We start from the raw sequence: 8,304 nt of genomic DNA, 5'->3' as shown, positions 1-8,304 counted from the left end.
AGAAGGAGTTTAGAGGAGGAAGGAAGGTAGAAGAAGTGGAGGAAGGTAGAAGGAGTTTAGAGGAGGAAGGAAGGTAGAAGGAGTGGAGAGGAGGAAGGTAGAAGGGAAGGACTGGAGAGGAGAAATTGAAGGAGTAGAGAGGGGGTAGGGAAGGAGAGGAGAGGAGAAGGGGAAGGAGTGGAGTGGAGATGAGGAAGGTTGAAGGGAAGGAGGAAGGTGGAAGGGAAGGAGTGGAGAGGAGAGGAGGAAGGAGGAAGTGAAGGAGTGGAGAGGAGGAAGGAGGAAGGGAAGGTAGAGAAGAGAAAGGTGGAAGGAGCGGAGAGGAGGAAGGTGGAAGGGAAGGACTGGAGAAGAGGAAGGATGAAGGGAAGGACTGGAGAGGACGAAGGTTGAAGGGTAGGACTGGAGAGGAAGAAGGTAGAAAGGGAAGGAGAGGAGAGGAGGAAGTGGAAGGGAAGGACTGGAGAGGAGGAAGGAGGAAGGGAAAGGACTGGAGAGGAGAAGGGGAAGGGAAGGTGAAGAGGAAGAAAGGTGAAGGAGCGGAGAGGAGGAAGGTGGAAGGGAAGGACTGGAGAGGAGGAAGGAAGGGAAGTAGAGGAGGAAGGTGGAAGGAGCCGGAGAAGGAGGAAGGTGGAAGGGAAGGACTGGAGGAGGAGGAGAAGGGAAGGACGCTAGGAGAAGGACGAAGGTGAAGGGGAGGACTGGAGAGGAAGAAGTTGAAGGGATATGAGAGGAGAGGAGGAAGGTTGGAAGGGAAGGATGGAAGGAGAAGGAGGAAGGGAGAGGAACTGGAGAGGAGAAGGAGGAAGGGAAGGTAGAGAGGAGAAAGGTGGAAGGAGCGGAGAGGAGGAAGGTGGAAGGGAAGGACTGGAGAGGGAGGAAGGGGAAGGGAGGCTGGAGAGGAGGAAGGGAGGAGAAGGTAGAGAGGAGAAGTGTGGAAGGAGCGGAGAGGGGAAGGTGGAAGGGAAGGACTGGAGAGGAGAAGAGGAAGGGAAGGTAAAGAGGAGAAAGGTGGAAGGAGCGAGAGGAGGAAAGTGGAAGGAAGGGTGGAGGAAGGGCGTGGGAAGGACAGGAGGAAGGGAAGAAGGAAAGGGTGAGGGAGAGAGGAAGGTAGAAGATAAAGAGTAGGAAGGAGAAGGGGTGGAAGGAGGAAGGGAAGGGGAAGAGGAGGAAGGGAAGGTAGAGAGAGGAAAGGAGGAAGGGAAGGAGTGGAGAGGAGGAAGGGAAGTGGAAGGGAGGAGTGGAGTGGAGAGGAGGAAGATGAAAGGGAGGAAGTGAGTGGAGAGGAGGAGTGGAAGGAAGGGAGAGTGGAGTGGAGAGAGGGAATGGTGGAGTGGAAGGAAGGGGAGAGGGAAGGTGAGGGAAGGAGTGTGGAGAAGGTGGAAGGGAAGGAGTGGAGAGGAGGAGGGAGTGGACGTGGAGAGGAGGAGGTGGAAGGGAAGGAGTGGAGTGGAGAGGATGGAAGGGGAGGGAGAAGGAAGGAGGAGGGGGAAGGTGAAAGGGAAGTGAGTGGAGGAAGGTAGAAGGAGAAGGAGTGGAGGAGGGGGCGGGAAGGTAGAGGAGAGGGGGAAGGGTGGAAGGGAAGGAAAGGAGGAAGGGAAGGAGTGGAGAGGGGGAAGGTGGAAGGGAAGAAGTGGAGATGAGGAAGGAGGAAGGGAAGGAGTGGAGAGGAGGAAGCCACTCCAACAGCCCCACATGACTCAGGAAGAAGTGATCTCGCATGAGGCAGTGTCAGCTGTCCGAGCGGGGAGGGGGATGGTGGGTGGTGATGAGGGGTCTATTACATTTCACATGTTCCAGAATGGATTCCACAGAGTGCCCCACACTGAGAACAAGCCTATATATAACCTACCAGTTGCAGCAGGAGTTAAAGGGTCGGGACAGCTGAGGGAGAGAGACCAGCCGCCCCGGAGTACACTCCTTATGGTTCAAATCACAAAGACCAAGCCTCCTTCTACCACACAGACCGAACCCTTACCTCCTCTTTCCAGGCTGGGCAGTGAAGAGAGCCTGAGCTCGGAGCTCTGCTGTGTGGACAGGAGACAGACAGGACAGACACCAAGGACCAAGACACCCTAGGCCTCTTGTTCCCTGCTTATCGACTGGGAGTTGTCCCCCTGGACCGAGGCACCATGGCTCTGTCCATCGACCCGACGGAGGAGCCCAGGATGTACCAGCAGACCCTGTTGCAGGACGGACTCTACGATCTACTGGAGAATGACAAGCTGGTGGACTGTGTCCTGAAGATCAAGGGCAAGGAGTTCCCCTGCCACCGTCTGGTGCTGTGTGCCTGCTCGTCCTTCTTCAGGGCTCTGTTCCTGTCAGATGTGGAAGAGGAGAAGAAGAGAGAGGTGGTGTTGGAGGATGTAGAGCCGGGGGTTATGGGGCTGATTCTGAAGTACCTCTATACCTCCACCATTAACGTGACAGAGCAGAATGTCCAGGACATCTTCTCTGTAGCCAACATGTTCCAGATCCCCTCGATCTTCACAGTGTGTGTCTCCTTCCTCCAGAAGAAACTCAGTCTCAGTAACTGTCTGGCTATATTCCGACTGGGCCTGATGCTGGACTGTCCTCGCCTCGCTGTCTCCGCTCGCAACTACGCCTGCGAACGCTTCCAGCTCATCGTCCGTGACGATGACTTCCTGACGCTGGGGCCCAGCGAGCTGGCAGCCATCTTGACAGCGGACACACTGAATGTGGAAACGGAGGAAGAGGTGTTTGAGGCCGTGGAGAAGTGGGTCGGTCAAGATGTGGAGAACAGGCTGAAGGAACTACCCGGACTGATGGACTGTGTCAGACTCAGACTGATCCACAAGGACTACTTCACTGAGATGGTGAGCAGTATGATCTAGTGGTTATCTCCCTGTCCCACCAGATGGGCAGACTGGTCACAAGGACTACTTCACTGAGATGGGTATGAGCAGTATGATCTAGTGTTAAATCTCCCTGTCCCACCAGATTCAGACTGGTCACAAGGACTACTTCACTGAGATGGTGAGCAGTATGAATCTAGTGTTAAATCTTCCCTGTCCCACCAGATTCAGACTGGGTCCACAAGGACTACTTCACTGAGAGATGGTGAGCAGTATGATCTAGTGTTAAATTCCCTGTCCCACCAGATTCAGACTGGTCCACAAGGACTACTTTACTGAGAGTGGTTGAGCAGTAATGGGATGGACTAGTGTTAATGTCCCTGTTCCACCAGGTGGAGAAGCAGGTTGATTCTGATCCACAATGGTCTACTCTCTCCCACCAGGTGAGAGAAGCAGGTGATTAAATCTTGATAAATCTCTCTGTTCCTACCAGGTGGAGAAGTCAGGTGATTCTGAAAATCTCTCTGTCCCACCAGGTGGAAAGCAGTGATCTGAGAAATAATTCTGTCCCACCAGGTGGAGAAGCATGGATGTTGTATTAAATCTCCTGTCCCACCAGGTGGAGAAGCACGTGATTCTGATAAATCTCCTTTCCCACCAGGTGGAGAAGCAGGTGATTCTGATAAATCTCCCTGTCCCATCCAGGTGGAGAAGTCAGGTGATTGTTGTATTAAATCTCCCCTGTCCCACCACGGTGGGAGAAGCAGGTGATTCTGATAAATCTCCCTGTCCACCAGGTGGAGAAGCAGGTGATTTGTTGTATTAAATCTCCCTGTCCCACCAGGTGGAGAAGCAGGTGGTATTTGATAAATCTTCTGTCCCACAAGGTGGAGAAGCACGCTGATTCTGATAAATCTCTCTGTCCCACCAGGTGGAGAAGCATGTGATTGTGTAAATTAACATCTCCCTGTCCCACCAGGTGGGAAGCACGTGATTCTGATAAATCTCTCTGTCCCACCAGTGGAGAAGCAGGTGATTCTGATAATTCACTTGTCCCACCAGTGGAGAAGCAGCGTGATTGGTTGTATTAAATTCCCTGTCCCACCAGGTGGAGAAGCAGGTGATTCTGATAAATCTCCCTGTCCACCAGGTGGGAGAAGCAGGTGATTGTTGTATTAAATCTCCCTGTCCCACCAGGTGGAGAAGCAGGTGATTCTGATACATCTCCCTGTCCACCAGGTGGAGAAGCATGTGATTGTTGTATTAAATCTCCTGTCCCAGCAGGTGGAGAAGCAGGTGATTGTTGTTTAAATCTCCCCTGTCCCACCAGGTGGAGAAGCATGAGTGGATCTGCTCCAACCCTGAAATGGAGAAGAGACTTCAAAACTGGTCAGAGACGCTCGTGCTGGAAAACTGCCCGACCTCCGCTCCAGAAGAAACAAAAGAAGAAGACGGAAGAAAATAAGACGGGAGGAGAGAGGAGAAGAGGGAGAAGGAAGATGAGGCAGGAGGAGGAGGCTCTACTCCGGGATCTTGAATGATCAACTGCGTTTTGGGATGTTTCCTGAGGGATCTGGTGTTCATGGTGAGTGACACGGGGGCGGTGGCGTACGACCCCAACAGGGAACGACTGTTACGTTGCCTCGCTCTCCACTCAGATCCCCAAGAACCCAGCGCCCTTCACCAAAGAAAACCAGATCTTCGTTGCTGGGGGACTGTTCTACAATGAGCTTGAACAAGGAGGATCCTCTCTGCTCTTACTTTCTATCAGGTAGGATGTTATAACTAATATATTTACTGTTATTACAACAGGTAAGGATGGTATAATTATTATATAACTGTTATTAACACAGGTAGGATATTATTATCATTATCATTATTATTATTCAGGTAGGATGTTATCATTTTATCATAATTATTCAGAATTTTACTTGATAATTCCTTTGGATCTGCATTGAGTAGAGGTATCTTCTGCATGGTCACAAGTCATTGAGTAGAGGTATCTTCTGCATGGTCACTCTAAGTCATTGATGTAGAGGGTATCTTCTTGCTCATGGTCACCAAGTTCATGGTAGTAGGGTATCTTCTGCATGGTCACCCAAGTCATTGAGTAGAGGTTTTCTGCATGGTCACCAAGTCATCTGGTAGAGGTATCTTCCAGTCACATGGTCAGAAGTTATTCTGAGTAGAGTATCTTCTGCATGGTACCTGCAGTCTACATTTGGAAGTAGAGAGAGGTTAATCTTCTGCATGGTCACAAGTCATGAGTAGAGGTATTCTGCATGGTCACCAAGTCATTGAGTAGAGGTATCTTCGCATGGTCACCAAGTCATGTGAGTAGGTATCTCTGCATGGTCACACAAGTCATTGAGTAGAGGTATCTTCTGCATGGTCACCAAGTCATTGAGTAGAGGTATCTTCTGCATGGTCACCAGTCATTGAGTAGAGGTTCTTCTGCATGTCACCAAGTCAACACACCAGTAGGCCTAGTTTACACCATTCTCTCTCGCTCTCTGGGATCCTATTGAAGTTGCCCATAGAGACTCCCTCCTTCCTTCTATAGATGTTATAATGTGGCTGTTACCATTACAGAGATGCTGTCTGTCTGTCTGTCTGTCTGTCTGTCTGTCTGGTCTGTCTGTCTGTCGTCTGTCGTGTTCTGTCTGTCTGTCTGTCTGTCTGCCTGTCCTCTGACTCCTGACTATCTGTGACCTCCCAGTACGACCCAGTGAGTGCTGATTGGCTGGGCATGCCCCATCCCTCGCCCTTCCTTTCCTTTTTGTTCGTCGGCCTGGCTGAGGCGAGAACAGCATCTTCATGGTGGGAGGGAAGGGCTGAAGGAGCAGGAGTCCAGTACACTGGACCAGTACTGGTCTATGACAGACAGTAAGATACGTAACCCTAACCCTAACCCTAACCCTTCCCTCTAACCCTAACCCCTAACCCTAACCCTAACCCACTGGACTCAGTACTGGTCTATGACAGACCAGTAAGAATACGTAACCCTAACCCCTAACCCTAACCCTAACCTAACCCTAACCCACAGGACTCAGTACTGGTCTATGACAGACAGTAAGATACGTAACCCTAACCTCTAACCAACCCTAACCCTATCCCCTAACCCTAACCCTACCCAACCCACTGGACTCAGTACTGGTCTATGACAGACAGTAAGATACCTAATCTAACACTAACCCTAACTCTAACCTAACCCCTAACCTAACCCCTATCCCCTAACCCACTGGACTCAGTACTGGTCTATGACAGACAGTAAGATACGTAACCCTAACCCCTAAACCCCTATCCCTAACCCTAACCCCTAACCCACAGGACTCAGTACTGGTCTATGACAGACAGTAAGTACGTAACCCTAACCTAACCTACCCTAACCCTATCCCCTAACCCTAACCTACCCTAACCCTAACCCACAGGACTCAGTACTGGTCTATGACAGACAGTAAGATACGTAACCCTAACCTAAACTAACCCCTAACCTTCCCTAACCTACCCTAACCCTAACCCACTGGACTCAGTACTGGTCTATGACAGACAGTAAGATACGTAACCCTAACCCCTAACCTCTAACCCCTACCTAACCCTAACCCTAACCCTAACCCTAACTCTCTGGACTCAGTGCTGGTCTATGACAGACAGTTAGTACCAGTTAGATAGCTCACTGGTCACATAGCACACCCCGCCGTAGCACGCGCTCTCAGCAGGTATATTTCCCTGGTCACCCCCAAAGCCAATTCCTCCTTTGTTCGCCTTTCCTTCCAGTTCTCTGCTGCCAATGACTGGAACGAATTGGCAAAAATCACTGAAGCTGGAGACTCATATCTCCCTCCTAGCTTTAAGCACCAGCTATCTGAGCAGCTCACAGATCACTGCACCTTGCAATAGCCCATCTGTAAATAACCCATCCAACTACCTCATTCCCATACTGTTAATTTATTTTTTTGCTCCTTTGCACCCAGTATCCTAGCTTGCACATCATCATTTGCCATCTATACTCCAGTGTTAATGCTAAATTGTAATTAATTTCACCACTATGGCCTATTTAATGCCCTACCTCCCTAATCTTACTTCATTTGCACACACTGTATATAGATTTTCTATTGTGTTATTGACTGTGCGTTTGTTTATTCCATGTGTAACTCTGTGTTGATGTTTGTGTCACACTGCTTTGCTTTTCTTGGCCAGGTCGCAGTTGTAAATGAGAACTTGTTCTCAAACTGGCCTAGCTGGTTAAATAAAGGTGAATAAACAATTAAACAGAGATGAATCACAACACAGTGGAAGAGTCATTCAACCTGCTGCCTCAGAGAGTGATGCAATCAGGATGTTGTCAAAGCTAGTTTAGAATGTAGTCTGAGTTCGCAGTCTAATGTGTAACTCTCTATGTTTGTTCTCCTCAGGTCTTTTTAATGGGCGAGTCTGACCCAATACCGTACCCCGTCTACGGCCACGCTACTGTGTCTCACAACGGACTTATCTATGTGATCGGAGGAAAGTCGGATAGCAAGTGAGTTATTAACGTGATACTGCATTCTCTTCCTCACTGTTGATTTACAGCTCAGTCAGTTGCACAGCTCAGTCACGGTGTAGAGCTCAGTCACAGTGTAAGCTCAGTCACCATGTACGCTCAGTCACGGTGTAGCTCAGTCAGGTGTACGAGCTCAGTCACGTGTAGAGCTCAGTCACGGTGTAGCAGCTCAGTCAGTGGCAGTCACGGTGTAGAGCTCAGTCACGGTTAACAGTCAGTCACGGTGTAAGGCTCAGTCACGGTGTAGAGCTCAGTCACAGGTAAGCTCAGTCCGGTGTAGAGCTCATCAGGTGTGCTCAGTCACGGTGTAGAGCTCAGTCCGTGTAGAGCTCAGTCACAGTGTAGAGCTCAGTCACGGTGTAGAGCTCAGTCACGTGTAGAGCTCAGTCACAGTGTCGAGCTCAGTCAGGTGTAGAGTCAGTCAGGCTGTAGAGCTCAGTCACGGTGTAGAGTAGTAACGGTGTAAGCTCAGTCCAGTGTAGAGCTCAGTCACGGTGTAGAGCTCAGTCACAGTGTAGAGCTCAGTCACGGTGTAGAGCTCAGTCACGAGTGATAGAGCTCAGTCACAGTGTAGAGCTCAGTCACAGTGTAGAGCTCAGTCACGGTGTAGAGCTCAGTCACGGTGAGAGCTCAGTCACGGTTTACAGCTCAGTCACGTGTAGAGCTCAGTCACGGTGTAGAGCTGTACGGTAAGCTCAGTAGGTGTAGAGCTCAGTCACAGTGTAGAGCTCAGTCACGGTGTAGAGCTCAGTCAGGTGTAGAGCTCAGTTAGACAGTATGATCACTAACAACAACTACTACTATTACTGCTGCTGCTACTACTAGGATGTGGTGTCTGTCCTGTAGGAAGGTGATGAAGAGGATGTGTGTTTACTATGCACAGCGGTTTGAGTGGAAGGAGCTGGCTCCGATGCAGCTGGCCCGCTCTCTGTTTGGAGCCACCAC

The 8,304-nt window shown here is 50.2% G+C and overlaps 1 pseudogene; it reads left to right on the top strand.

The window, feature by feature from the left end:
• The first annotated feature begins 1,985 nt into the window (after nt 1-1,985).
• The window catches only part of LOC112075038 (kelch-like protein 40b), a 12,262-nt pseudogene continuing 5,943 nt past the window's right edge, over nt 1,986-8,304 (top strand).

The sequence above is a fragment of the Salvelinus sp. IW2-2015 genome, unplaced genomic scaffold, assembly GCF_002910315.2.
Source record: "Salvelinus sp. IW2-2015 unplaced genomic scaffold, ASM291031v2 Un_scaffold2950, whole genome shotgun sequence".
NCBI classification, from domain to species: domain Eukaryota; kingdom Metazoa; phylum Chordata; class Actinopteri; order Salmoniformes; family Salmonidae; genus Salvelinus; species Salvelinus sp. IW2-2015.
This window is presented reverse-complemented; position numbering and strand designations above follow the sequence as displayed.